Source organism: Eleutherodactylus coqui, chromosome 7, assembly GCF_035609145.1.
Source record: "Eleutherodactylus coqui strain aEleCoq1 chromosome 7, aEleCoq1.hap1, whole genome shotgun sequence".
Classification (NCBI taxonomy): domain Eukaryota; kingdom Metazoa; phylum Chordata; class Amphibia; order Anura; family Eleutherodactylidae; genus Eleutherodactylus; species Eleutherodactylus coqui.
Window position 1 is genome coordinate 88,381,349 of NC_089843.1, and position 8,183 is coordinate 88,389,531.

Sequence of the window (8,183 nt, forward strand, 5' to 3'; positions counted from 1 at the left end):
ATCTTGTTTTATGTTTCTGTTTAAAAGTTCTGATTTTGAGAGGTTTAGCTTAAAATTGGAAATCTGACCAAATCTCTTGAACTCGTGCAGAATTTCTGGGATTGCGGTTTTGGGATCTGTAAGGAAGAACAGCATGTCATCTGCGTAAGAGGCCAACTTGTGCTCCATGCTGCATTCTTTTATGCACTCATATATTATGCAATTCTTTTCAATAATTTTATTAGGTTTTATAATAAACAGAGAATAACAGAAAGTTGACATATTTGTTGCGTTAGAATACAATTTCTGTACTGGGGCATAAATATTTTAAACATACAGTGCGTTGCTGAATAGTATTGAAGTTAATGTTCCTTCTTACAAAAAGAAAGAAAATACTGTATTTTTCGCTTTATAAGACGCACTTTTTCCGCCTCCAAAGCGGGGGGGGGGAAAGTTCCTGCGTCCTATAGAGCGAATGTGCCGGAAATGTGTTCCAAGCGCCATTTTTAGCGCGATCGCAAATTTAACGCGCGAACGCGATTTAGTTAGCGCGATTGCGCGTTAAACTCGTGATCGCACAAACAAATGTGCGATCAGTTAGAAGATTTCTCTCCTCCCCACTGCCGCCCATACATACCTGTGATTGGTGGTGAGCGCCGCCGGGTACTACTGCTGCTCCCCGCCTCCACCAAACGGCTTCCTTCCTTCCTCCTGCTGCACACACGCGCCGCTGTGACATGGAGCACCGGTTTTTCAGAACTCTGCTGCTTCCTCTGCTCCGTCACTCGGCACTAACCCTGCACTGTCCCTGGGTGAGTTTAAATTTCTTTTCCCCTATTTTCCCGCTCTAAAACGGGAGTGCGGCCTATAGACCGATGCGTCTTATAGAACGAAAAATACGGTAGTTGCCATGTTAATGCAGTGCGTCACTTGAGTACTAGATATCAACTATGAACCAGAAACTAGAAACTTATTTGTACCACTTGAAGACTTTTATCTATTAGGGAAAAAAGGGGTGTTTAAGACATGGAGATATTTGGAAGGGTGGTATGTGGAGGGATTTATGTGCTAATTAATTGAGGGATGATTTGTCAGCCAAATGTTCCATTTGAATATAAAGGGATCGAATGTTCCATTTTAGCTGAGAAGAGGTGGAGTGTTCTGTCATGCTAATGTGATCGAAACTACATAAGACAATGTAATTGATCACATACAGCACCTGCGTAATACGTGGTAATCATACGTCCGTGTGAGCCCAGCCTAACCTCAAGAGCCATAAAGCCCATATAACCCAACACTATACAGCAATGTCTAGTAACATAGCAGGTGTATAGAAGTGCAATACATTAATAAACAGTTCCCCATCATACACACAGTGTACAGAGGAAAGACAAACTAGGGGAAGGTGAAACATAGAAGTGGAACTTTAAAAGTTCTAAAGGGCCAGAATCAGCCATTGATAGATATTTTTTTTTTCGTTTTCAGTCAAACAGATCCAAGGGCCAAGACTACACAAAGCTCAATATATAGTTAATTTCTTTCATAGAAAAATCTATGGTAAGTAGTTATTACAAGATTACCTAAGAAAAAAATGCCTCCAAAAATTACCACAATTTTTAAAGAGCTTCTTTCAGCAAACAAGAGATAATTCCCCTAAATAAACATTTCATAATCTTGCAGTTTGGAACCAAACCAACATCTCTCCCGGCAGTACTCAAGTGTCTCATCTGAAGACCAGACATTTACATCAAAACAGAATTCCCTAGGATTTGGCACCAGCAGTTTATGATCCTTGCTCATAGAGTGCTAATAATTAAGGGATGTTAAATCTGAAACCTAATATTAAACAGCTCTGTGTCCAAACTGCTATCTCATGTCAGGAAGATGTCAAAGTAAGAATGGCTACAGATAGCATGAGATAAGGGAAATAAATTGGCTGAACACCATGAACACCATAATGGACTGCCAGTTCAACCTAAATGCCTCCAATGCCTTATATGCTACAAAGCCAGTCATTCTATAAAAGCTATCTCTTGACCAACAGCTTTCTTCTCTCTCAACTCTCCCATCAACAATGTGATATCTTTAAAATTATACCGGTATATATATATTTTTTTTTTTTTGTGGTAACTTGTGGGTTTACTTGTTCTCGGGAACCGCCATCTGCTCCCCCAAGATAATTTGCACCACTCCCACATAGACTCTGGACCATCAGATCTCTTCAAATATCTGGCGTCTACCAGCTTGATTGCACACATCACAGGTTTACAGTATCACACACTGCACATGCACCTTGAACACGATACAACTTCTGTGTTTACAACACACAGTATTCTTGTCGCTATTCCTTACCAAGGCACGTAAGGGGCATCCTCCCCTGTTAGACTTGTGATATAGGTTTACAACCTGCAGTGTCCTTGTCAGTGACCCCCACCCGGGACAGTAATTATATGAGTAGGCGTTAGGAGACTTGATAATGAAGAGATATCTGAGAAAGTATGTGTTCTTTTCCCCATGTTTTTTTTTCAGTGTTTCACGTATCACCTTGCATATTTGCTCACCTCCCATCAACTTCTATGGGGGCATTTGCTGCTCAATACGTAGAAAGATAAGAGCAGATCCAAAGCATGCTCGTGAGAATGAAACAACTGAATTCAATGGGTTCTATTCTCTGTGTTTTTTGAAAAATCATGTGCAAATATGGACGTGTGAAGAAGCCCTAAGGCCTCATGTCCACGGGGAAAATCAGATCCGCTGCAGATTCTACATGAGCGCTGAAAATAGCAATTTAAAAGCATTTACCTATCCGTAGCGGCTGGCGAAGCTCTGCTCTTCCTCACGGCCGGATCTTCATTTTCGGCCGGCGGATGAATTCCTGACGCCGGCGGCACGTCGCCGGCACGTCGTCGACGTGCCGCGCGCATGCGCCGGGCACATCCGCCGAGCCGAAGCAAGGGAGATGCGGCCGTGAGGAAGAGCAGAGCTTCGCGGCCCGCTGCGGGTGAGTAAATGCTTTAAATTCCTATTTTAGGTCTCCCACGGATCCGGACGGCTTCCATAGGCTTCAATAGAAGCCCGCGGGAGCCGTCCCCGCGGGAGACCCGCATGAAAATGGAGCATGGTCCAGATTTTTTCATGCTTCATTTTTTTTTAAATCGCTTTTATTGACGATCCGCGGGTATTTATCTACCCGCGGGTGGTCAATGCATCCCTATGGGGTGCGGATCCGCGCGCGGGAGATCCGCTGCGGATTTTAAATCTCATTTTGCCCGTGGACATGAGCCCTAAGGGTTATAATTGTCTGTTTGTCTTCTTTGATTAATTGCTTTTTTCTTGCTGTTATGATAGCAATGAACTTCTGGCCTGAACCCCATAGGAACTAACCCCCTTACAAACAGATTAATGTTTTCTGTTACTACTACTTCTACTTATAGTCAGACGTCTTATGGAATACTGGTCCAGTTCTGGGCAGCCCGATTTCAAAAATACATAGTCAAACTGGCGTAAGTTCAGGATGCTGAGCTATCAGGATGGTCAGGAAGGGCTGCAAACCATGTCTAATGAGGAACGGTTAAAGGATCTGGGAATGTTTAGCTTGCAAAAAAGAAGGCTGAGAGGAGACTTAATAGCTGTCTACAAATATCTGAAGGGCTGTCACAGTGCAGAGGGATCAGCCCTATTCTCATTTGTACAAGAAAAGACTTGAAGCAATGGGATGAAACTGAAAGGAGGAGACAAAGATTAGATATTGGAAAAAACATTTTGACAGGGAAGGTGATCAGTGAGTGGAAAAGGTCGCCATGGGAGGTGGGGAGTTCTCCTTCAATGGAAGTCTTCAAACAGAGGCTGGACAAATATCTGTCTGGGATGATTTAGTGATCCTGCTTTGAGCAGGGGTTTAGACCAGATGACCCTGGGGATCCCTTCCAACTCTACCAGTCTATGATTCTATACTTCTAGGTTATGTCAGAACTACCTAAGAAGACAAGAAGAAGCAAGTAAGCTTTAAAGAATGGAATTGCCTGAACTGTTTCAGGACTTATATCCAATTGAGTTTGTTTGGAATTAACTGGACAGAAGGGTGAAAGCAAAGCAACCTACAAGTGCAGCACATTTGTGGGAACTTCTACAATAATGCTGAGAAGAAATTTCTGAACAATATCTGAATTCAATTGTAGAATGAATGCCTCGGTTATGCAAAGCTATTTTTATTTGTGCTATGCTTTCATTTCAAAGTACATCTGAGACATTAAACTGTTTAAATTTCAATAAAAACTGGAATTGAGGTGTTCTAAGACATTTCACCAGCGGCGTGTCTGTATGTGGAAAGATAGATAGATAGATAGATAGATAGATAGATAGATAGTAGATAGATAGATATGAGATAGATAGATAGATAGATAGATAGATAGATAGATATGAGATAGATAGATAGATAGATAGATAGATAGATAGATAGATAGATAGGAAATAGATAAGTAGATCGATATGAGATAGATAGATATAAGATAGATAGATAAATAGATATGAAATAAATAGGTAGATAGATATGAGATAGATAGATAGATATGAGATAGATAGATAGATAGATAGATAGATATGAGCTAGATAGATAAAAAGATATGAGCTAGATAGATAAATTGGTAGATAGATATGAGATAGATAGATAGATAGATAGATAGATAGATAGATAGATAGTAGAGATGAGCGAGCGTACTCGGAAAAGCACTACTCGCTTGAGGAATTTGCTTTATCCGAGTATCGCTGTGCTCGTCCCTGAAGATTCGGGTGCCGGCACGGAGCGGGAAGCTGCAGGGGAGAGCGGGGAGGAACGGAGGGGAGATCTTTCTCTCCCTCTCTCCCGCCCGCTCTGCCCCGCTCCCCGCTGCGACTCACCTGTCAGCCTCAGCGGCACCCGAATCTTCAGGGACGAGCACAGCAATACTCGGATAAAGCAAATTACTCGAGCGAGTAGTGCTTTTCTGAGTACGCTCGCTCATCTCTAATAGATAGATAGATAGATAGATAGATAGATTGATAGACATATATAAAGGTAAAGCCCAGATGGATTAAATGAACACATTTCATTTACAGTCTCTCTGTAAATAATTCCTATAAGTAGTATTTTTGTAAAAGAGGTAGGTCACTATTATTACTTGCTTTTCATTTTGTTTATACCTCACACATTTGTATTTTCCACTACTGACAGCATGAGTTAACTTCCTTTTGTTTATGTATAATCCTTTTCTGATTAATTAAAACTATCTACTAAATAACATAGAATTAAACTGTGTGTGTACAAATCCATGTTTCACCTCCCTCTCCTAGCCCATCTAGATGTGGGGAGATTGTGCATGCAGGTGGCATCCCTGGTGGGATTCGAACCAGCGACCACAGTGCTGCAGTGTGACAGTGCTGGTTGTTGAGCCGCTTGTTCACCTCTTTAGTCTTTTCAAGTATATGATGAACTATTGGGTGAGGAGATGTGTGATGACATGGTTGTCTTCACTGAGAGGATTGGTACTCCTTTCAATCATAGTGTAGATCTGTCTGGATTGGTTACAAGGATCATACAGGTACCACCCTTTTGTGTTATAAGAGTTGTCAGTTTGTGGCAGTTTCATCTATGGCCTCATTCACACGGGCTACAAAATCATCCCTACAAAATGCATGTCTGTGAAGCTCATGGTTTCCAATGGGTTCTTTCACATGAGATGTTTTGTAGCCTGAAAGAACCCATTGAAAACCATGAGCTTCACACACATGCGCTTTTTAGTGCTGATTTTGTCTGGCGAAACATGGGGGGGGGGATTCTTTGTGCTTTAAACTCCTATTCATCCCTGCAGTTCGGCTTAGCGCAGCGCCTCGTTCAGCTGCTCAACTACTATGTGAGGGGGGAATCCATATCTCCCACTTGCTAAGCGACTGAAATTGTAGACACTTGGTTATTTTCTTGTGTCCAAAATAGAGACCTATTGGTGTCCTGGGTCAGTATAAGCTTACTCAGTAGGGAGTGCTAGCATCCCGCTTGGTCCGCAACTGACCATAGAGCTTTCACCAATGGGCCTGACTAATTATATGCAGCCTTGTACTTTATGGGGAGGGCAGTTTTAGCTCCTTATACTTGTGCGGTGTCCGAGCAGAGGCTGGCTGTTGTGGGTGAGACCATGGGGTTCTCAAGATGGTTGTCACGGGTGGCTCTGTGATCTCTCCACCCTCCAGCAATGGCGGAATGTGGCTCAGCTCGGTCACGCACAGTGTAAAAAGAACAGGCAGATGTAGCTCGGTCACGCGCAGTGTAAAAAGAACAGGCAGCTGTAAAGTATGGTAATTAGTACTAACTGTGTTGTCACATGATGCCAGTACCTCTTTTCAAGCAAACGGTTACTCGTTGTTAAATAAAAGAGTCCACAGACAAAGAGATAGTTTTCAAACTGGAGGAACACAGTCTTTCTTTACTCACATAGTCCAACTTTGATTTTCCAAGAATAAAGCAAGTTAACGGTCTCAGACGCAACACTTCTGACAGTCTTCCTTCTGATTCAAATCTGTTACGCACGCTAGTTCTTCTAGGAGGCACTTTTCTTTCCATAATCTAGATGTCCTCAGTTTAAGTTATCTGTAAGACAATCTCTGGTGGTACACTCTTGACATGGTGGGTCAACACAGAACTCTTGCCTTTCCTTGCTTGCTAATTACTCCTCCCGACTTGTCATAGCAGAAACCATTACTCTGAGCTTCATTTCCCGGAGGGGATATGTCCCACAGCAAATGAGAGACCCACGAGCTTCAGCCTCCCGCTGACACATCCTCCTCCACCAACTACATCTCTGCACTCTCCACTACTCTCAACTCCTCCTCCCAACTTCTCCTAAACTCCCACAATTCCACACACAACAAACAAATTAGGTGGGGCAGACTTGCTATGGCAAAGCTTGTTAACACTTATGTAGAACACAGATCAACACAAGTACACACAAGACAATTTACACAAAACGGACCTACACCTACTCTAAAGACACCCCAACTTTTGGCCAACACACTTGTCCTTATTGATCTGTGGACACATTCAGGCAAGTGTGTATTTCACCCCGTCCATACTGTCTACAGTGGATTGATATGGAATTTTAAAGTTTGTATAATGTGATCTCTTTTAGTCTACAATAATAAATGTTATATTTTAAGGGCCCTCTTCAGGGTTTATTGCCTCTGGCACATGGTATCATACATATATAAACACTAGACAGCATAGCGGGCTTGCTTTGATGCAGTGGCTCAGCTCTAGTACACCTCTAACTAAAGCAGTCACCATATAATAGATTCCAGTTCTACACTGTCATAATGATTATAATGCAGATGCATCTAGTGACCACAGCAGGACTCTGTCACTTAAAGGGGTTGTCCCGCGCCGAAACGGGTTTGTTTTTTTTTTCAAACACACGGCGCGAGACAACCCCGATGCAGGGACTTAAAAAAAAAACGCACAGCGCTTACCTGAATCCCCACGCTCCGGTGACTTCTTACTTACCGGTTGAAGATGGCCGCCGGGATCTTCTCTCTCGGTGGACCGCAGGGCTTCTGTGAGGTCCATTGCCGATTCCAGCCTCCTGATTGGCTGGAATCGGCACGTGACGGGGCGGAGCTACCAGGAGCCGGCATCCTGCACGAGTGGCCCCATTGAGTAAAGAAGAAGACCCGGACTGCGCAAGCGCGGCTAATTTGGCCATTAGACGCCGAAAATTAGTCGGCTCCATGGAAACGAGGACGCTAGCAACGGAGCAGGTAAGTGAAAAACTTCTTATAACTTCTGTATGGCTCATAATTAATGCACAATGTACATTACAAAGTGCATTAATATGGCCATACAGAAGTGTATAGACCCACTTGCTGCCGCGGGACAACCCCTTTAATAGGGTTACACTGGGGGCACTATTACTTTTGCAGGGCTACAGCGGGAGCACTATTACATAATGGGCCATAATGGAAACACTATGACTAATTGGGGGGTCACAGCACAGGCTCTATTACTTAGTGAGGGCACTATTACTTAGTGGGACTGCAGCGGGGGCACTATTCCTTGGTGAGACCACAGCGGGTGCACTGTTACTTAGTAGGACTACAGTAAGGGCACTGTTACTTAGTAGGGCTACAGCAGGGCCACTACTATATACTGGGAGAATAACAGGGACAGTATTTCATAATGG